Consider the following 24321-nt stretch of genomic DNA (forward strand, 5'->3'; position numbering starts at 1 on the left):
TTTTGCTTTGGCAGAGTAGATGATAAATTTCTTTTCGATGCAACGCTATGTGTTGGGGCAAATTTTGTCAAAATATAAAGAAATGCCGGTAAGTTACGAAGTGGAGTTAATTTTTGGTGTTTTTAATTGATTTCCTTATACGTTAAAGGTTTCTTCACAAAAATTATGCTCTTGTTGTGCGTTTCTCTTGAAAGGTTCGCAATAAAAACAGTCCGTAAACTGGATGCTAAAGAGAAAAGTCAGAAATCTTTAAAAAAATGTACATTCTTCAGAAGGGGAAATGATGAAACAATTTATCGAAGTGCACCAGTTGAGGCCACATATACATGTTTTAATGCTTCCTTTTGAGTGTGAGCCAGGTAGTACCTAGTAGGAAATACCAGTCTTTTTTTTTTTGTTTCTTCATCGTGTTCAGGGTTACTACTTTCATTGTTGGTATATATATATATTTTTTTCTAAAGGGTCGAGGTAAACACGGCCTATAAGCAGAACTGGGGTATTTAACACACAACAAATGGTCTTAGGAAATACGCTTCCCCCCAACCCCCCAGTCATCTTTTGCTAATTACACTCTCGAAGAAGAGCTGCACTTCAAGTCACGACTGGAGTGACTCCCTTTCTTAGGTCTCCCTCTCCCTGCTCCTAAAAGACCACCAGTAAATTTCTCTCTCTCTCTCTCTCTCTCTCTCTCTCTCTCTCTCTCTCTCTCTCTCTCTCTCTCTCTCTCTCTCACTCCTTCTTCTTCTTCTTCTCTTCTTCTCCACCTAAGAGGTTTTCTCTCTCTCTCTCTCTCTCTCTCTCTCCACTCCTAAGAGACCACCTGTAAATTCTCTCTCTCTCTCTCTCTCTCTCTCTCTCTCTCTCTCTCTCTCTCTCTCTCTCTCTCTCTCTCCTCTTCTTCTGATGCTGTCCCACCTCCTCTTTTGCTGGTCGTCTCTTCGTGTTCGTGTTATTTTAAGATGCAGTCCGCAATCCCTTCATGGGCATTCCAAGAACTTATTAAGATGTAGTATTATTAGTAACTTAGACTGATATATTCGACCATTTCCATCCATCATACCGGCATCATCTTTGGAATCTGAACTGTAAGAAGTGGTTACGGTAATCATGAGTTATGGACAGGACTTTTTTTTTTTTTCATCCCCATGATTACAATCCTATTTTGATGCTGAAGATGTAGTATATTTATCGACCTTAAACAAGGCATTTAGTTAAATGAGTTAAATGAGGCAAAAATAGACAATAAGATCTGATTTTGCGAAAGTATTTTTCTATGGAGTGCCCGGAATTGAGAAATTTACAGGTTGTGCTGACAATCACTGCATCGTGGCGTACTGACGTTGACGTGAGAAAGCTAAAAGCTTGAGTACACGCTTCAAATCTAGACGATGTTTGAGTAAAGATGGTCAGATGAGGCCTTATGAAAAAATATGCATGTTAAATTGAATGTCTTAGCATATTACGATGACGTTGAAATAAGTTTGAAAAACACAGCTGCAGAGACAAGTAATTCTGTCTGAAAGCGAAACAGGCAGAGATAAGTGATATTCCTGTCATGGAGTGAGAAGTTCAAGTCAGTCTTTGATGCCCCTGAAACAGGAATTCAGCCTGAATGAAAATATTGCGTTATGGATAAGAAGTGACGTCTGCCATTTAAATTTGATGTGCTATTATGTAGTGAAATTTGAACGACTAGATGATGAAGTAACCGGGTTCAGTAGAGAACTTCATGAATTTTTGGAACAATATCAGTGCCAGTTTTCAAGGATGTAATTTAATGAGCCCTTAATGATAATGAGATACAAAACATCGATAGAAAATGTAAGAGTAAGCATTGGAACTAAAATTTTCAACTTCCTCCAGATGCTGAGTACGAGTTTTACTTTGAAAGTGAAAGCTATGAAATAATTTATATTCACTGAGGAAGGACTTTAAGATCAGAAGTAACAGACTTGAGTTGCAGATCGCAGAATAACGAAATACTTTAGAATATAGCATTAAGAGGCTTCAAATATAAGAATTTTTATTTTTATTTAGTAATTTTCTTAACATGAAAACGTAAGAGAAGCTAAATGACAGATTTAGGATGGAAAAATGTGACTTCTAAGACACTTTAGTACATATTTTTATCTTTAAATCTTGTGATATAAAATGAGTGGTATAATTTTAGGATCATGTAATATAGCCTTGAAAAGAAATATTATTTGGGTGACGTCTTAAGTCGATCAAAATGTACTTTTAGGCTAAGTTGGGACAAAGTGTAAGCTATGAATAGCATTGCAATAACATATGAAAATTACCTTTTGACATTCAAGGATAATTTTAAGGATACTGTTAAGGAAGAAATTTATAACCTTTGGATAGTGAAACATGGAAACATAGCAGAGAATCTTATCTTAGGAATGACAAAGTAAGGTAATTACCCGAGAAACCTAGTTTGAAAGGGTAAGGAGTTTCATGGGTGTAATACTATGGTAAGATAAAGACGTTTAGCTGGAATACGATAGTAATCCTTAAATTTAAGAAGTTAATTTAAAAACTTGGCGAGATGGTGATATTTTATATGTAAATTAGGGGGCCCCGGGCGATAATAAGCCCATTGGCTAAGCAGAAATTATAAAGAATGTTTTAGATAACGAAGCTTAAGTATGATATAACAAGGATAATGAGGGGTAGATGAAAAAATAAAAAAAATAAAAGTTCTAATTCTTTCTTGTGAAGAACTTTAGCAGAGAGTCTTTGATAGAATATAGATAAATAAACTTGAGTTAAAATAAAGCTATTTAGCCGAGGTTGCGATGATGATACAAGGAGTTATAACTGCAGAGCTTGTAATATGAAATAAGCGGCTTACAGAGTAATGTGAAGCTACATATGTGAAAAGGTCAACCCGAGTACCTAGGATGAATGTACAAAGAGAACGGACTTAATAACAACAAGCAGATCTAACTAGAATGATAGTAATTTTAGGACTGTTCATATATGATTCATGGTTTGTAAAATATCCGGGCATCATTCGAATATCACTGCGAGCAGCATCCCAACAAATACTCAGTTAATCAAATAGTTTTCCTTTCCAAATGTCATACGAAGCTGAATGAAGTCAGTTGTTACTTTCTTATACTGAAAACAATGACTTAAAGAAATTGTAAATTATGTCAGGATAAATATTGGTAAACATTTTGTACCTTCGGATACCAGCCATGCGAGAAATTGGAATGCTAGAACTCTAGTATTCAACAAGAACGAATAACCGGTTTCAACTGTTCTGCCCTAAAGTGGAAGACTGCACTGTCTGCAAAAATACAAAACTGAGAAAAATGTCAGATACTGCAGTTTTCCCTCGCCATACTACTGACTTAGCAGATGCTGCAAATGGGACCCCTTAAATAAATCACTGAAGAAATCATTCTGAAACTGCAGTAACTTGTGTATTAGTGTTTCACGAGCCCAATAGATGGCATATCTCAATTTCGAGAATTTTGCAGATACTGCAGTTTTCCATTTTAGGGCAGTGTTGTATCCTGTATCTTTTAAGCTGGGTATATACACTTGTTGCGTACCTGCGCACCGTATGTAATCGTTGTAGCGTAAATCAACGTGGAAAGGCAAAGGTTGCTCCGTCGTGTTTTAAAATGTGATAGCAAAGCTGTGCAGCTGGTTCGCTTTTCCCATTCGTGAACTTTCGTTACAGCATTAAAACGATGATGGAGTATTCCTTGCAAAAATGTAAACTGATGAATTAAAAAAAATCAAAAGCAGATAATGCGCCGAAGTTTCTTCGGCGCAATCAAGTTTTCTGTACAGCGTATAATCAAGGCCGCCGAAAATAGATCTATTTTTGGTGGTCTCGGTATAATGCTGTCTGAGCCGCGGCCCATGAAACTTTAACCACGGCCCGGTGGTGGCCTGTCCTACATCGTTGCCAGAAGCACGATTATGTTTAACTTTAACCTTAAATAAAATAACAACTACTGAGGCTTGAGAGCTGCAATTTGGTAAGTTTGATGACTGGAGGGTGGATGCAGCCCTCTAGCCTCAGTAGTTTTTAAGATCTGAGGTCGGACAGAAAAAGTGCGGACAGAATAAAGTGCGGACGGACAGACAAAGCCGGCACAATAGTTTTCTTTTACAGAAAGCTAAAAAAAAGTCTTAACTTTTAATGCGCTGATTTCCTTGTTAATGACAAAAACAGATTATACTTCTCAAACTTTTAATGCGCTGATTTCCTTGTTAATGACAGAAACAGATTATACTTATCAACAAAGTGTGACACTCACTCCCCTTTGCAATTTTAGATAGAATTAGAAAGAACAATTTTTATTGCTTCCTATATGTTAAGCATGTATAGACTATGAACATTTCATTTTTTATATGCGAAATGGAGTCTTCATAAAATAACTCTGATTCATTGCATAATAAACGATGCCACAGCGCAGTTAACTTGCACAGAAATGAACTTATTACTGCAATGAGAAGGAAGCTATGAGACCTATATCGTAATGCCGTGTTCTTCGTACAGATACAGATACGCAGTGAAGATACGGTGAGTTTGAGGAGTTTGTTGCAGATATGCAACAATTATACACCCAGCATGAGCCTTATTGCCTACTTTTAATGTCACTCCCTTGATCGGCTTCCTTTATCTTTTTTTCACGTAATTTTTGAAAAAATCTCCCTTTTATTATTAGTATCTTTTATATGCAGTCCACTTTATTTCTCAAAGTCCTTCTTCGTTCCATACCTGTAAATTTATCGCGCGATTCCCTTTCTAACTCAAGAAGAAGTATTCTGCTAAGACGTCACTGGGAGTTGGTATTTTGTTCACAGCCATCTATTTAATAATTTTGTTTAGAATCTATGTCAGTCGGTCGAATAAATTTCCAAGACTGTTGATAAAAGGCCAGTGATTTCTCATCAACCGATTTGGAAGAAAGACGAAACTGCACGCAGTTTATCGCTAATGAATGCGTGCAATTGCAAATTGAACGGGAAAGCTCTTGGAAATTTTTTGTTAAACGAATCGTGTATTATACCGAGGAACAGCGATTTTGTTTACATTCTTTAATGGAAATTCTTTCATGCTGTAGCAACCAGATGCGAAATAATTTTATTTAGATTTTTTCCTCATATATTTATGTAGGCTATTTATGTACGAGTATACATACGCTTATACATACAAATGCACAAGTAGTGAAATTTCATTGCGTTCCCCACCACCTCCCCTTCCTGAAGTGGGTCACTCCCCATCCATCCCGTGGGTTCTCAGCATACCAAAAGGCTTGGTCTTTTGCTCGAAGCCCCAGTCATTATGTACATACCTGACTTCCTTGAAATAGACACATCTATTGCCACCCATGTGGCTCCCGGAGCTTGGTGTTTCAACACCCGATTTTGTAAGCGCGTTCTTGTGTATTTATGTACGTTCATGATACTCGTGCTGTATTTATTATTTAAGACACGTGTATATATATATAGACATATACATATATATATGTATATATATATACATACATATACATATACATATACACATACATACACATATATGTATATATATAAACAAATATATGTACAGTATATATAAATATGTATATGTATATATATGTGTATAATATATATATATATATATATATATATATATATATATATATATATATATATATATAATATGTATCGTGTGTGTATGTGAAAACTTATAATATATAAATTATATTTATATATATATATATATATATATATAATATATATATATATATATATATATATATATATATATATATGTGTGTATATATATATATATATATATACATTATAGTTCGGGTGCTCATTGTCCACCTTATGAAAAAAGTTAAACATGACTGATTAGGGCTTTTGGTTTGTTATTATCTGACTGATGAGTCATCTCAAATGCTAAAGCAGGTTCCTTGTGCCCAGGATGGTTGTTGATCAAATAACCAATGATATCAAACCCTGGGTTCCACCGTTGTCTCAGTACCATGGCACTTCGCCGAGTTAATTTAGCTCCACCGATGGGGGTATTGCATTCTATTTCCGTAGCTAATTTTTTTTGTGATTTTGTTATTGTTAAATAACTTTTTATTTTACACACACAAATATAGATATATTATACACACTTGCATATTACATATATATACATATATATTATATACACACTTGTATATTACATATATGTATGTATAAAGATATATATATATATATATATATATATATATATATATATATATATATATATATATATATATATATGTATATATACTGTATATATGTATGTATGCATATATATATATGTATATATACTCATATATATATATATATATATATATATATATATATATATATATATATATATGTGTATGTGTGTGTGTGTGTATGTGTGTGTGTGTATATATATTCTTTTCGCTTCTTTTGAACTTCCTTGTTCGTATTACCTTTTGTCCAGAGCCTTCACCCCATATCTTGTACGAACGCTCACGCTCCGTGATTTTACGGCCTTCCTTTCCAGTATCTCACGAAATCTATCCAACCCTCTGTAGGTCTTCCCTTCTTACTTCCACCTAGCATTTCTCAATTATACTTTATTCACTAACCTATAATTGGCCACACTTTCCACATGTCCAGACTTTCTCAAGGTGCTCTGATTCATCATTGCCACTTCTATGTATCTCACATTTCTTGCCTATATATATATATATATATATATATATATATATATATATTATATATATATATATATTGCAAAAACAATGTCTTCTTCAACAGCTTCAACTTTTTTTCTTTCATTAGCATTCAGCATCCACACTTCACTTCCATGAGGGAGCGTTGGCTCAACAATCGCTCCATTCATTCCCAAAATGGCGTTGTTACATAATTCAAAGGTAAACTCAGTCCTTGCAGCACCCTGCTACCTGTCTAGCTTCAAATATTCTGATACTCAGCATTTCTCTCATTCTACCATAATTCATTATATTTACTCCTAAATACTGACACGAACCGGCAATTTCAATTCTTCTACCATCCGTAATCATTGCTCTATCCTCGTAACCTTTCTCATGTTCTCGTTTACTCTCAACTTTCTCTTCATGCAAACACTTTGAAACTCTTTACTAGTTTCTGCAGTCCCTCTTCACTGTTCCCAGCCAGTACTGTATCATTTGCAAACATTCGTTATTCCATATTTCATTCAGTATCTAACTTCTTATCCGACAACTTTGTGCTTACATTGTTGTCCACCCACCAACTTCTCACATCAATCCATAATAATAATAATAAATAATAATAATAATAATATATATATCATATATATATTTTATATATATATATATATATATATATATATATATATATATATCGCATAACATTTTGCATTTAGTTGATAAGTCTGGGGGACTGATGTCTCTTAATTCTTTCTGGACCAGGAACCTGAAGCAACCACTATTTTAGGTCATTGTTCTTAAATCTAACGCAGTTCATGGAGGAAAAATTGTTTCGAGAAATATTTTTCATTCTTTCCTTGTCGGTGAGGCTTGATCCTTTTGAGTGGGAAGGGGAGTTCTGTGCCCGGAAAGGAGGAAGTTTTAGAAATCAAATTGATGATATTTATATTAATGATTTTAAAATTTCCATTCGGGTAAAGGTCTGTGCAAAATGTGTGTTACTGAGGACTTCGTGAATAGGAAAGAGCGCATTCATAAAACGCCCCGTACTGCTTGTTGCAGTTCCTGGCGATGTGTTGTCTAATTACTTTGGCGATAAAATTCGACATATTCATTCGAGAGCGAATGAAAATAAGAGGCGAGCTGCGCGAAAGAATACGGGAATGAACTGAAAATGCAAAATTGTTAATTAACAGTCGTGGTCCGTTTCATATTATTTCATTTTCTCGCACTTTTGACCTAAAATGAAAATCTAAAATGCATCAAAGGCGCGCAGATCCAGTCATATAAAAGTTAGTAGGTGACATTGATGGACGGAACGCTTTTGAAACATGGATGTGAAAATGTAAAAGTCACTTCGTCCCGTAACGAGAGAGCTTGCGAGATTTACGGGAAAAAAATGAGAGCAGGTTGCTTTAAAATGTCGGGAAACGCTATGTAATATATTAATGTTGTTGAGTGTAATGTAAAAACGTCGTTGATTCATAGTAAAAATTTCAGTTAAAATATTTATCTGTGTATACGAATAACTGTTTGTATATGTATATATATATATATATATATATATATATATATATATATATATATATATATATATATATATATATATCTTGGATATCTCTCTCCTCTACACACACACTTAGTGCTCTAATTGAAATTCTGGCATTAAAAAGAACGGCGTTTCTCTAATAATTATATATATACAATTATTAGAGAAACGTTGTTATTTTAATGCCAGAATATATATAAGTATATATATATACTTATATATATATATAATTATGTATTTGTGTGTATTTGTGTATATATATAAATTGTATAATATATATATCTATATATATATATATATATATATATATATATATATATATATATATATATATATATATGTGTGTGTGTGTGTGTGACTGTATATGTATAATCAGGAAGTTTCTTTGATATCATACTTATTTACAAATAAAATCCTTACTGTTATGGTTTCCATCAATTAAGGGGCCATTATAAGACTACATTGATTTTGTAGATGTGGTCTGTGTAAGATAAAAAGATGCAGGAATGCTTCTTCAGAATGCAGCATAACAAACATTTCAAGGACTCGAGAATCCAGTCGTGTTCTGTTCATTTAAAGTCGACTGTTTCTCTAATGAGGAAACTTCTCCTTTGTTTGCAGCGCAGTGAAAACCATTCGTCTTTGCCTTTTGGAGAGATCAGCTGCATAGTTTCAAAGTTCCTAACATTCACTGGGAAGCAGAATTACTTAAGTTTTTTTATTTTCACAAAGTTAGATAGTGTTCTATACATTTTATATACTGTCGTAATATTACCTTTAGTTCGGATACTCTTAATATTCTGTTCCTCAGATGCTTGAGCATCTAGGTGGTAGCAGTGTTACTATGGTAAAATTACTACAAACTCTAGTTTTCTCCTTAGTAATGCTCAAGAGTCACCATCTGTTTTGCAGGGATAATTTGGGAATGTAATTTGCTGTCATTTCCAATGATATTCAGGAAATTTTTCTCAGAATTGTATTAGTACAGTGCTGGCCTCATTGTACTTTTCAGAGTCGTCTTACAGCTGTAAAAAATGACTGGGATTCGAGGGACAGGGATTGCCAGTCCGAAAACTTGGTAAAACTGAATTGAATTAAATTGAATATAGAATTCAAGCCAAAGGCCAAGCACTGGGACCTATGAGGTCATTCAGCGCTTAAATGGAAATTGACGGTAAAAGGTTTGAAAGGTGTAACAGGAGACGCACCTCTCAGTTGCGCTATGAATCAATTGTTAGGAGAGGGTGGAGAGTAAGATGGGAGAAAGAGAATATGAAAGGAGGTGCAGTAAAAGGAACGAAAGGGGTTGCAGCTAGGGGCCGAAGGCACGCTGCAAAGAACCTTAAGTAATGCCTACAGTGCACCACATGAGGTGCACTGACGGCACCACCCCTAAAGGGTTAAGAAAGATTGGTGATACTGGCAACATAATTATAGAAACTGTTCGAATTATTAATGTACCAAATTCAGTACTGCTAATAATAGCTGGCACGTTTCTGCTTATTTTTAGCTTAAATGTTCAAGAACTGGAGTATCCCCGAAGGGGGTTAGTGTCAGTACACTTCATGCGGTGCACTGTAGGCAACACTTAAGGTTCTTTGCAACTTGCCTTCGGCCCCTAGCTGCAACCTCTTTCGTTCCTTTTACTGTACCTCCTTTCATATTCTCTTTCTTCCATCTGACTTTCCAGCCTCTCCTACACAACTGATTCATAGTGGAACTGCGAGGTTTCCTCCTGTTACACCTTTCAAACCTTTTACTGCCAGTTTTCCGTTTCAGCCCTGAATGACCTCACAGGTACCAGTGCTTGGCCTTTGGCCTAAATTCTATATTCAGTTTAGTTCAGTTCAGTCAGAACTGGAGTACCTCCATGATTCCGATATTGCAATTTACACTTATCGCTCTGATCAGGCCCTAAGGAGAATGTTCGCAGCATTCAATAAAATGACACGTAGAGCAAGACCTTACTGCCGTCCCCGTTCACGACATGATTTCCGAACTCGTGTGCTCAAGTACCCCCCGAAACAAAGTAAATTATCGATAAGCAGAAACTGGGTCACGCATTGACATCAAGATATCTTTTAGAGCGAGAGAATTCGTGAGCTATGTAACCTCGAGTCGAATCTACGGATATCTTTTTCTTTCTCTCTTCTTTCTTTCTCTCTTTCTTTCTCTGGTTTGCATCCTGTAAGGTATGGAGGTAATGTCAGATGACAGACTTTTCAGTTTTTATTTATATACTTTTAGAACTTCTTAATCTTCAGGTACTGGTATCAATTTTTGGTTTTCTGAAAAGAAAACTTTCGTGCCGGCTTTGTCTGTCCGACCGCATTTTTTTCTGTCCGCACTTTTTCCGTCCGTCCTCGGATCTAAAAAACTACTCAGGATAGAGGGCTGCAAATTGTTATGTTGATCATCCACCCTCCAATCATCAAACCTATCAAATTGCAGCCCTCTAGCCCCAGTATTTTTTTATTTTATTTAAAGTTAAATTTAGCCATAATTGTGCATCTGGCAACGATATAGGACAGGCCACCACCGGACCGTGGTTAAAGTTTCATGGGCCGCGGCTCATACAGCATTATACCGAGACCACCGAAAGATAGATCTATTTTCTGTGGCCTTGATTATACGATGCACAGAAAACTCGGTTGCGCCGAAGAACACTTCGGCGCATTTGTTACTTGTTTTTATTAATTTTAAGATTTCTAAATATAAGATTTCTATTTTGATGTCATACTTTCTCCCCTCTTCTGGTTTCTCCTCCTTTCGCTTTATTTCTTATCCCCTTCATTTGAACCCTTCAACCTCTTTTTATTCTTCCTATCTTTCCATTTTCTCTTCCGCAACTGTCCTCATCCATTCTTTCTTTCTGTCTTTTTATATTTAAATTCGCCCCTTTTACTCGTGCCCAGCTTTCCCTGTGTGCTTCCTCCTCCCTCCTCCCTCCTCCTCCTCCTCCTCCTCCTCCATCTTCCCTAAATAGACGCGGTCTTTGAATATTTTCCTTTACCTTTTGCGGCATTATTAAAGCATTTTTTTCATATCCCTCCTCTCTCCCCTCACGGCAGCTTGCAAGCACCTATTTATGTGTCTCTCGATACTGTTCTTTAGCTCACTGCAGTTGTTCCCTTGTCTTTGCACTGGAGTCATTATATTTTTCTCGTTTATTTGCATCCTCCTCTTCCTTTCTTGCAGTCATGCAAGGGTGTCATTTCGTCGGAAATAAAACGAGAAGTAGCAAGGAAGAAGAATGACGAGAAGATGTGAGACGAAAAGAAAAGAAAGAAAGATATACGAAGAGAGATCAAAAGGCGTGACGCATTGTGACAGTTTGGCACGGTAGGTAGGGAGAGAGAGAGAGAGAGAGAGAGAGAGAGAGAGAGAGAGAGAGAGAGAGAGAGAGAGAGAGAGAGAGGTAGATGCTTCGGCGAAAAATATATAGAATAAAGGCAAGGGAAAAAGATTGGTTGCGAGGGAAAAAGAAAATAGTAGCGGAAATGTAGAAAAAAAAAAAGATTTTACGGGAGAAATCTAAGAGGAATTCTGGCGCTAAAGGTAGAAATTCTTGACGATAACTCTCTTGGGAAGGTATTTGCAGATAACCATTTTCAAGATGAATGTTAAACCCTTATTAGAATTAAGTAGACAAGAGAGTGATTGCTGGGGTTTTAAAATGGGTCAAAGGCAAGGACGATTATGATCTCATAGTGTTTATTTCATATATGCACATTTTTGTTTTCTGTAAAAGAAAACAGTTGTGCCGGCTTTGTCTGTCCGTCCGCATTTTTCTGTCCGCACTTATTCTGTCCGCCCTCAGATCTTGAAAACTATATAGAGCTAGAGGGCTGCAAATTGGTATGTTGATCATCCACCCTCCAATCATCAAACATACCAGTTGCAGCCCTTTAGCCTCAGTAGTTTTTATTTTATTCAAGGTTAAAGTCAGCCATAATCGTGCTTCTGGCAATGTATAGGATAGGCCACTACCGGACCGTGGTTAAAGTTTCATGGGTCGTGGCTCATACAGCATTATAACGAGACCACCGAAAGATAGATCTATTTTCGGTGGTCTTGATTGTACGATGTACAGAAAACTCGATTGCGCCGAAGAAACTTGGGGTCATTGTTTTACTTGTTTGTAAGAGTGATGAGAGATGTCATGCAAAATACAGCGAGATGTAGGTGCAAAACTACTCAAGGTGATAATGGTATTTGTTAAAGGAGAAATTTTCAAGTAAAGAGCAGCAAGGGTATGGTAGTAAGGGTAATAAAAAAATAAAACTGTTTAATACATGTAAGATTTTAGAATGCATGTGGCAGCAGAAGGTGTGGCGAGAAAAGAATCAAGTCACAGATTAGGTGAAACAAAGAAGGCAGAATAATTTCTGCAGAAGTCTGGGAAAAAAAGAGGAGTTTGTGGAAGCCAAAGATGGACCGATTGAAAACATGGTTGAGAAAATTCTCTTACCTGAAAGTAAGCATGGTTTTTGAAAGCTAATTTAGAAAAATAAAGGCCTAAGCTGTTTAGATACATTATTTGCACGGTACAAGGGTTGCGTCTACACTACAGTAAAACAAGTCATAAACACGTTGGAAACTTATATGTCCCAAAAAGCTTGAAAACAAGTCAGCGACCGTTGAATGCAGATTGACCCTGCGGCAAATGTTGGATAATCGTATGAAGCGCTGGTAAGAACTACCAGGAAGTCTTTGACTTTTATTCAGCCTGTTTGTAATATGTCGGCGATGAGGTCCTGACGTGTTTATGACATGTTTTTGCAGAAGGTTTATGCAAATTTTCTCGATTCAGCATTTACGGGTTGAACGCGGCTAATGGATGTTGTTTTTTCTCTCGACCCCCGATATATCAAGTGAAGAGCCTTATTGGTTTTATGTATGTACATTTTTATCGTTTACAAAAGCATCTTCAACTGAAGGTTGGTAAGATACCTTAGTACGTTCAGATATTTTCTTCAAGTTCATAATATCAATAATCATATCACTGTTATTATAAAAGAGGGGTTTATGATTTTTTATATGGTACCAATAACGTCGTTTTTCGTGTCATTAGTTTTCAAGCCTAATCATTGAGCTGAATAGAGAGATAATGTAAATTTCTAAACTCGTAGAAGAGTATGAATCGTCAAAATAGAGGCGAATTAAAAATTATATAACATCTCTCTCTCTCTCTCTCTCTCTCTCTCTCTCTCTCAATATTTTGTTTATATTCTCTATCTCTATACTGACAAAACTTATTGAAAAGATGTATTACTGAAAAACTGTCTTCATTTCAGCGTTGATATTTTTTTTCTTTTTGTAGGATAATCCATGTTATAGAATATCCAGTTTGGTAACAAATAAGAAGTACTAGTGTATTCAGTCTAAAATGAGAAGGACAACTATGTCTGTCTACGGTTAAGAGAAGCTTATGTGTGAGAACTAAATAAAAATAAGTTGTAACGTCTGGGAACAATTCCCTCAAGAACGCTTTCCATTGGTCAGACAGATATAAAACATACTAAGTGGAACTTCTTTTTTCTTGATTAAGAAGTTGTAAAAAAAGGTGTATATACTCCGCATATCTGAGATCGAATAGGTTTAGTAGCATCGGGTGCCATTCTCTGAAGGCCCTAGGTCATGCTGATGATTTTCTTATGGTATTTCTTATTTTTTTTATTTTAGGATATGGCTGGTGTCAGACCTTACGGTACGACTCATGCTGACAATTTCCCTCTGGTATTTTTTTCAACTAATCACCTTCGGTCTTAGGATATGGCTGTTGACAGGCCCCGACGATTTAAAGGAAATAATTTAAAAATGAGATCTTGAACTTCCTTGCACTTGGCATATACGAGTAGATAGCGCTAAAATTATGGGTTAACTATGTTAGGCCTTTTAAATCATTCGCATAAATTCGAATGGCTACACTACTCAGATTGTAGGGCATAGGTGTTAAAAATTCCTCGGATGATAATGTTGCGAAACTGTGAAACACCGATGGAATTAGGAAATGCCAAGCAATGAAAATAATCCTGACGTTTCAGTGTGACATTAGTCACACTAGAGACCAGACAGGCAATATGTCAGAAACAGCGAGAGAGAGAGAGAGAGAGAGAGAGAGAGAGAGAGAGAGAGAGAGAGAGAGAGAGAGAGAGATGGCATTTGGGTGTCAGCTTGTTTCGCGCTAACAAGCCCATCGATGTGTGGAAGGGGAGCTTTCGGCTCAGGATGTGCCCCGTAAAAACTGCCTTCAAATCACACAGGCGTGCGTTTGTCATGGGGATGGCTTGTTTAATGTCATTAATTTCAAGATTTATGGCTTCATCTTCTTTCGTTTTTATTTTTCCACAAGCGTTCACTCCACCCTAGCCTTTTTTTTTTTCCTCTGTTCTTTTTGTCCTTTGTCTCGTGTAATTACAACGATGCGTTTCTTCTTGCTTTGTTGTTTAGCCGAGTTGGCCTTCCGGCTACTCTCTTCTCTCCCTCGAACCTTAGAACGCTCGGAATTCACCTGGTCATGTGCTGTTATATCACCAAAGAAGTTTAAGCGACTTATGCTTTGATGTGGTGCCCTCTGCTGCAAGGATGTAATGTGTCCTCACTCGCTATCAACATTTTGCTCTCCTCCGTCCGAGACGTTTTCGGTTTAGGTGTTGTGCGAAAAATTCTTAATTAGCGCTTAATTTAATCTCATTAGGATACGTGCTCTACTGCGATCTCATTTCTCTGTTTCTCTCATATTTTATCTTTCTCTCATTCATCTTTCTCTCCTCTCCCTCCCTACTCCCTCTTTCTCCTTCTCTTCATCCACACACACACACACACACACACACACACACTGTAGAGTGTAAATTAAGCAATGATGCTGTTCAGTCCTACAAGGCTCATTCTGTATCGCTACGAGATAAAGCTAGAGATTACCTTTTAAGTTGACTATACAACCTTACGAGGGCAAATGATTTCTTGAAAGATCATCATGAGCGCTTGCCATTGGCTCCTCCTCCTCCTCTTGGAAACACAAACATTCCTGCGGCTCTGCCAAGTGAAGTGAGATGCAGAAACTTGATCACAATATACTTTATAGGCTTTGTATGAATAGCTGTCAAGTAAAAAAAAATGTAAAATGATAAACAGATGAGAAGGAGAAGAGGGACATTTTCATTATCGTCAACGTTGTTTTGATTTTGATCATCATTATTAAAGTACAGAAAGAATGTCTGAGGTTGGTAAGTTTAAGGTTATGCTAATTCTCAGTGTGTCCATTGTTCCGGGTTGCGCGCAAGGACAGAATGACGAACGCCGATCGCGCATCCGGCAGTAATCACATGCAACCTGACCAATGCCAGGTGGACCGTCCCCTGACCGTCATGTTGCGGTTGTTGCCTCTTCTGCCTCTTGTAGTATTATTATTTATTAGTTATTTATTGCTTTCATAGTAAAATAACTTCACAGGTGGTTGCTGTCTCTCGATGGTAGCTGCTGCTGAAGCTGGTGATCCGGGAATTGCGTAGTTTTTAATTGCTACTCTCGAGAGGCTGCCTCTCTTGAAATTGCCTCTTGGTTAATTACAGCTTCTGGAAGCGCCTTGTGATGGAATTGCTCTTTGTGAAGTTGCCAGCCCTGAAACTGTCTGTGATGACTTTTTTTTCAAATGTGTATTTATTTTTTTATGAGACAACTTCTTCATAATAACTTCATCTAAGAATACTGCTCCTTGTGAAATTATTTCCTCATAAACTGCCTCCGATGAAATTGCGTCTTGTGCAAAGCGACTGCTTCAGAAACTACCTGTGCAGTTCGTCTCACTGCAGGCAGAGATATGATACACTTGATCTTTCCCACCACCCAGTGTGAATATTCATTTTTTTCTCTCGTCTTCAGGAAGTTCGTACCAGAGTTTTGTTGTCGGAAGGGTGTGGGGCCTGTCTGAAATTTTTTTTTTTTTTTCCGATCTTTTCGTATCTGCAATTTTTTTTTTATCTGACCGTGATCGGAAGTTTGGATGAAAGTATCTTCCGACTTTTTTTATTTTATTTTTTTTTATTTTATTTATTTATTTTATTTTAGCTTTAAACTGCAAGGATGAATAGCAGCTGGTTCAGTGCTCGTGCAGGAAGTAATATACTTGCTTGGTTTTGTGTTAACGAGTGAATAGTTATGCATACATTTGTGTATACATGCATATTACTTGACAGTTGTTTTACCTGTAAATATGTTGACTCTGCATTTAACGTCTGTATGATTACGCGGATCACACTTGATCAGATTGTACATAGAAATTTTCCAGTGGATAATAGCTTAAGTTTTAAAAACACCTCAACTTGTTTTGCCGTTTCAGCAGAAATTCTCTGTAGGCAAACAACTAGCTGCTATTTATCTTAAACTTTTTTCTTTTACAAAACAAATTGTTCAGCAATTTATATTAAACCTGGAGTTTTAATTCATGTAGAGCTTAACAGTAGCTTACACGTCATAAAAAAAAAGATTACAAAAACCGTGATACCTCGTGTTTTCAAGGCCAACGTTTGCAAAACGTGAAAATATAAATTTAGGCAATTGTAGGTGATGTTAATTTCATAATTTCCAACCTAAATAGTTTCTTCAGTAGTGGGGTCTCTATATAGTGCATTTTTTGAGAAAGAAATTTTGTATTGCTCGGTGATATGTCCATTATACCTTGAAGATGAGCAGCATTGGGTGTGGTCATTACACGGATGGGTAACCACCAGAAAAATAGACACCCCGTCGACGCGTAAGTTCCTTGAAAATCCATGGGGCAGGCGTGTGATTGTAACCCCGTCTTTTGGCGCTGGCACCCGTGACGCGAAAACTCGTATGCTAAAGAAAAATCTGGTTTTTAATTTATTTTCATAGAATTAGAATTTGTATAAAAACCCATGCCCTTCTTTGAAAAGTCCGGATGACAAACTACTTTGAAATAAAATTGCACCGTTGTAAATGACTGGGCCATTACCTTTCTTACTGCATACTGAAGAGATTTTATCTATCTATCTATCTATCTATCTATCTATCTATCTAATCTATCTATCTATCTATATATATATATATATATATATATATATATATATATATATATATATATATATATATATCTGTATTTACAAAAAATGTGGTATTTGGCTTGTTAGGTCTTGGTTTGTTAGCATTGTGAATAATAATAATAATAATAATAATATAATAATAATGATAATAATAATAATAATAATAATAATAATAATAATGGAAATCAACACAAAATCACGCACAAAATATAAGTAATGATAATAATAATTATGGTTTTTGTGACTCAGGTGAAATTGTCTTTTTAATTTACTTTTCAATATTAAGTTAATTAGGGACTGATTCCAAATTTGGGGCTGCGTGCCCATTTGACTTCTCGTGAAAAAAGAAAAAGCATTTACTTTCATATATCCTGTTCCTAAATGCCTTCTGAATCCATTTTTATGTTTAATGGCCTTTGTCTTGTTAGTCTGAATAATAACTCTCTTGTCCTTCACCCCGCCCCTCTCCCCCCTCTTTCTTTGCTGATTATCTCTTTGTCTCCGCTTCGTACTCTTGTGTGAAGACGAATGCGCGCGTTCCTCGGGTCTGTTAGAAAAGCTACTCGAAGATGCGTTATCTCCCTTTGTGTCGATGTACACAAAGATCCTCCGGTAATGATATATCAAACGCGTCTAGGCCTTGAGTTCGGCCTTTCTTCATATCTCGCTCTGTCGCTCCTCCGCTCATTCTCTTCTTTTTTTTTTTTTTTAACTCGTATTCTATCTGGTTCCATCAGGGCGGCCTCTCCAAGGACATTATGGTCATCCCTTTAACCCTTTGTTGCAAATCCCATTATCGCCATGTCATTAACCCTTTAATCATAGCTCCCCTAATTACTGTCCGTGATCAATGAGCTTTCGTTCGGATGGGTCTCTTCATATTCTTCAGAAGATGCCTTCCGCAAATACCACCGCGACCACTGCTGCTTTCACTGCTTCTGCTGCTGCTGCTGCTGCTGGTGGTTCTGCGCTGCTTTTACCAATTTTGCTGCTGTTTGGGGCTCTTGGTTTATAAGAGGATGGCCATGTCTTTGACAGAAACTTTTTGAACCGTAACACATGGATTTGCAGGTGTGCGTTAATGTGAATGATGTCATACTGTCAGTTCCTCATTGGACGGGTGGGTATCGTTCTCAGCTAGCACTCTGCTGGTCCCACGTTCGATTCTCCGACCGGCCAGTGAAGAATTAGAGGAATTTATTTCTGGTGATAGAAATTCATTTCTTGTTATAATGTGGTTCGGATTCCACAATAAGCTGTAGGTCCCGTTGCTAGGTAACCAATGGTTCTTAGCCATGCAAAATAAATCCAATCCTTCGGGCCAGCCCTAGGAGAGCTGTTAATCAGCCCAGTGGTCTGGTTAAACTAAGGTATACTTAACTTGTCATACTGTCCTTCACGAAATATTGGCATGCAGTATATATAGCCAGTTACACAGTACTCAAGAATTGTATGCATCTTTTATCATACAAGTAAAAGAGTTAAATACACTCGTTTTACAGGCAGTTACTCAAACACTGGTGGTCACCAATTATAGGGATGAGTTAATATACACGCGCTCAAGAACGGGCATTACTGATAACAGGCAAGGGTTAAGGTACTCTCATGTAAACACTCACGAATGAAGGGCATAGATTAACATGTAAATATTCACTTAAAGGTACTCAACTTGTAACACGCATCAATTGATATATACCTGCAGGTAAGTACTCACGAATTTGGACTCGCATGGACGAGCAAATACTCACGAAAAAGTGCTCTCAGTCTACAGCCAATGATTAGCGTGGTAATACGCACATACTGACCCTGCCGTGTTACTGGAAATTATATTAGCTCACATGCAGATACATAAAATTTTCTTGAAGGTTACAAAGATGCTATGGGAAATTCAAGGCCATAACTTTCCTTGAAGCTTGAACTCGGGAGTCGGGTTTTGAGTTTTCTGAAAAGACAACAGTTGTGCCGGCTTTTTCCGTCCGCACTGTTTTCTACCGCACTTTTATTGTCCACCCTCAGATCTTAAAAACTACTGAGGCTAGAGGGCTGCAAATCAGTATGTTGATCATCCACCTCCAATCATCAAACATACCAAATTGCAGCCCCAGCCTCAGTAGTTTTTATTCATTTAACAAAGTTAGCTATGATCGTGCCTCTGGCACTGCAACAACACAGGCCACCACGGCCGGTTGATAGTTTTATGGGCCGCGGCTCTTACAGCATTACATTGAGACTACCGAAAGATAGACCTATTTTCGGTGGCCCTGGCCTTGAGTATACCCTGTACAGAAAACTTGATTGCGCCGAAGAAACTTCATCACATTTTTTGCTTGTTTATACACGACATTAGTTCCCTGTAAATTAAAATCCCGTTGTGTTTTGGAAATAGTGAATTTTAACGTTTTTAATATATTTCCAAAACACGACGGGATTTTAATTTATTCTTACATTACGACAGGTATGCATATATATTTATGATGATAGTTGTCTGTGTTTTCCGTAACCACCACTGATAGACAATCTCAGCGTATCCTTTTACATTTTGATTTTAACCTAGTTTCTTTTTTAATTGGTGTAAAATTCTGCTTTTCTTTCTTAGTTTTGATACTAAAATGCTTTGGGAACTGATTGCTGATGCAAATTTGTTTTTAGTTTATCAAAATGAATAGTTTCATTACATCTACTGTATAGAGATAGAATTATTTCCCACCTGTTCGAGCATCCCTCTCTCGTGTTCGACAAGGTCTGGAAAGATGGCTACTTCATATTTTACATACGTTGACCCCTTTCTCACCCGTGATTAAATTCCTGAGAAAGGAGGGATGTGTGGAAACATTATTTTATATTCATATATATATATATATATATATATATTATATATATATATATATATATATATACATATATATATATATATATATATATATTACATATATATATATATATTATATATATATATATATATATATGTATATATATATTATATATATATATATTACATATATATATATATATATATATATTATATATATATTACATACATATATATATAGTATGTTTATATATATATATATATATATATATATATATATATATACATGCATGTTTACACGTATGCACACATAAATGTTTATATATACATATATATATTATATGTATGTATATATATGCATGCATAAATATATATTATAATCTTGCTTCATAATGGCAGTCCTGTGAAATTTTTAAGCTTATTGAAATTATCCGTGAACGAATTAGCTGGAAGATTAATGTTGATGAACTCCAGCGAATTTTCAGTTACTAATGTGGTGTTCCAAGAGAATGCTATTTCACCTTGCTGTCTGGGGCCCTCCTCTTAGAGTTCATAATGGGTCGGAGATGGAAGAGAAGGTTCAGGTCAGAGTACTAATAGAAACTTGACAGACTTAGGATATGGAGATGATGCTATTTCACTCGGCAAAGCACCAAAAGATTTTCAAAGCTTGCTCAGTAGAATATATCCTATGTTCAGAGATGAGATTCAATATGAATTTTTGAACAACAGAAGTAGCGAGGATGGAGGACGCATAGAGCGACAAAATAACATTCAACCGAGAAAGGATTAATAATGTTAAGCCCGATATTTAATTCAGATTCCCTTGAGTTGGAATTTTGTGTATGACTGAAAAAAGCAGACCAATCAGTGGACATTCTGAATAAGATTTGTATATCAAATATAGGAAATTCATAAGAAGTAAAATTATATGTAAATCTTGTACGATCTGTATTACTGATTGGACATGAATCGTGGTATGACAATAAAACTACATCTAAAAGATTTTGTCAATCTGAGAATGAAGCTTTAAGAAAAATATTGGGAGTAAGGTGGCAGGACTGAGTTAGAAATGATTCCACAATGGAAATTCAGAAGTTCCATTTGTAGAGGAGATATTGATGAAAGGGAGGTGGAGATGGCTTAGACATGTCCTTTGAGAGAGTACCTTGTTTAGTGTCAACTGGGCTCTTGTTGGCACCGGAGGAGTTGGAAGTCCCAGACTTAGCCTACTTAGATGAGAAAGATGGAAGGTTGAAGATGAGTGGGAGTTTGTGGAAGATTAAGCACAATCAAGACTTTAGTTGCGAAATTCTACAGAGACACTGCGTCACGTGGCGTTGGAAGCAGGGATGGATATATATAGTATATATATATATATATATATATATATATATATATATATATATGTAATACATATAATGTATGTATATTTGTGTCTATATGCACATATGTATGCAAGTTTATATATACATGGTCAAAGATCATAGATAGTTGATCAGGTATAATTTGGCAGTGGCTTGAAGAGTAATAAGAAAATACTTCCCTGTGTGCTCCTACAATTTCATTAAGTATGCCTATTAAAGATTAATTTGTTTGTTTGTAAAATCATTAACCTATTTTTTTTAATTTCTCGGTTTACTTAGAGGTCGATCTCTTCTCTCATGTCCAGACAATTAACTCTCAAGGCCGTTATATGATATTTTGGTCAGTCGTTTAGTCATTTTTTTCCTCTCATATTTTTTTACGCAAGGACTCCCCCCTATCCTTCCTAAGTGCTCCATCACCTCCCCCCTTTCTCCTTCGCCCTCCATCTATCAGCGACTTTCATCCATCCTCCTCCACTATTCATAATCTCTGTACCCATCCTCCATCTCCTTGCGTTAACTCCCCTCCTGTCTCTCCTCCTCTCTCCTCCTCCTCCTCCTCCTTCCAGAGGCCACCAAGGCGCCTGCTGCCACCCTGGCTGTAATTGGTAGTTTCGTCGCGTAACGGGATTTCGTTTTGAATGCGGATTGTCAGCTTCTATTACTTAAAAATCCAAATGTATACTTTATTATAGTGGTATTTCGCAGGGGTTGGGTTTGTAGGTTTTACCCGGTGACCAACTCTGAGGGCGTTTTTCCCGCAGTGTTGCGCCCGTTGTCGGAAAGTCTCGGCGGCACGACCCCGCTCTCTTCGCTGCCTTGCCCTGCCCCGCGACGCGAAGAAAGCGGCGATTATTCATCTGGAGGGAGTGAATTAGACGAGGGAACGAGTGCTTGTAGTTGCGGAGATGCCACGAAGGTTGCGAAGCGAAAGTGGAGGAATGTTAAACGCTCTCGAAACTGTGTGTTCGTTTTGAATAGGTTGGAGGAGGTGAGCGAACGCGTCGGGTGCCCGGGGCCACTCAGATTGCGTGTGGCCACTGCGACTTTGTGAGGACGGCGGAGCAGAAAGAGGAGCAAGAAAGACGGGGGCACGGAAAAGACCGAGTATGAGGAAAGGAGAAGTGTTAGAAGAAAAGTGTAACAAAAAAAAAAAAAAAACCCATGAAAGTAAAAATCTTTTAAAACCTTTATTTCCGGTGAAAAATCACCAGCGTGGAATCTTTGAAGATTCTTCTTGAAGGAACTGTATCTTTTTCTGTTCAGTAGCATATGGAGAGAGACAGGGGTCAAGGAAACCTGGAGAGAGAGAGAGAGAGAGAGAGAGAGAGAGAGAATCATAAAATATCAGCATATATTGCTGAAATTATTATTCAAAGAAAATTAACTAAGAATTTTTTTTTTTGTCTCCCAAACTGTAAAGTCTTTTGCTGCAACACTCCAGAACCTGACGTTGTCGTCCATATAGAAGAAATTAGCCCTTGATAATCCATATCCTGTGGATCTCTCTCTCTTTCTCTCTCTCTCTCTCTCTCTGCTTTGATTAATGTGATAACAGTGATGACTACTCAAGATCGATTATAAATTTACTAGCCATCTGCTTACGTAACGGATGTGGTCAATGGTGAATAAAACGGGGCAACAGAATAGGCTTAAAAGATTACACACACACACACACACACACATATATATATGTGTGTATGTATGTATGTATGTATGTGTATAAATTTTTTGTATATATTTATATATATATATATATATACATATATATATATATATATATATATATATATATATATATATATATATATAAATAAATTTGAGATCAAAGGACGACTTCAGAAACGTGAGAGATGTAAATTTTCCCCATTAAGAAAATGAGTGAGGAAGGGTGGTTGGGAAGGTGAACGGGTGGGTGCCGAGTGCAGGAAGCGAGAGTAAAGACCACCCACACCTCTGCACGCCCATGATTCCACCCTCACTTTGGCGATGCTGTTCATGAGGAAAGCGTCCCCGCCCACTACTCCCCTACCTCTTGTTGCTGAATGTGGACCCTGTCGTTCCAATTCGGATTGAAATCTCTCTCCTCTTACGCGCGCGGACGCACGCTTACAGAGACACATTCGTAGGTATCCTACGCAACATTGAGGGTTCGTTACACTTGACAAGAGATTTATAAATGTGGTGGCTGTCGCAACATTTGCGTCACAGTTTAGCAGGTTACTTTTGGTGGGGCACACGCGCAGACAATCACATACACATGTATGTATGTATGTATATATAGTTATATACGCTCGCTCACGCACGGATTATATTATATATATATATATATATATATATATATATATATATATATATATATATATATATATATATACACAGTATATATATCCACAGTATATGTAATCCGCAGGTCATTTAAAGCCTCAAATCCGAAATGAAGAAACCCTAACTTCCTCTGGTGAGACTCGAACTCACGCACGGAGGGTTAGGGTTAAGTTAAACAACTTTGGCCGAGTGGTTTAGCTTAACCTCACCTCAAGTCATGTGCCCGAGTTCGAATCCATCATAAGAAGTTGGGGTTTCTTCATTTTGTCTTCATTTCGGATTCAAGGCTTTATCTGAGTTAAGTTCACCCAAAAAAGTTTGAAGAAATCAAAAGGATAAGAGATTATAGTTGTTTTTACATATACATATGCGCGCACAGCTCACACATATTCAGAGAGAGCTGAGGTGAATCAAAGCGAGGCTAGGGGATTGTGAGAGAGAGAGAGAGAGAGAGAGAGAGAGAGAGAGAGAGAGAGAATAGATTCACAACCTAATTTCCCTTACCACTTACTTAAATGTATGTTTA

At 36.8% G+C, this 24321-nt stretch overlaps 1 long non-coding RNA gene across 1 annotated transcript in view; it reads left to right on the forward strand.

Moving 5' to 3' along the window:
• LOC136847625 (uncharacterized) overlaps positions 1–24321 on the forward strand; it is a 626800-nt gene that overhangs the window by 87599 nt on the left and 514880 nt on the right. The gene's annotated exons all lie outside the window — the stretch shown is intronic.

The sequence above is a fragment of the Macrobrachium rosenbergii genome, chromosome 2 (assembly GCF_040412425.1).
Source record: "Macrobrachium rosenbergii isolate ZJJX-2024 chromosome 2, ASM4041242v1, whole genome shotgun sequence".
NCBI lineage: Eukaryota > Metazoa > Arthropoda > Malacostraca > Decapoda > Palaemonidae > Macrobrachium > Macrobrachium rosenbergii.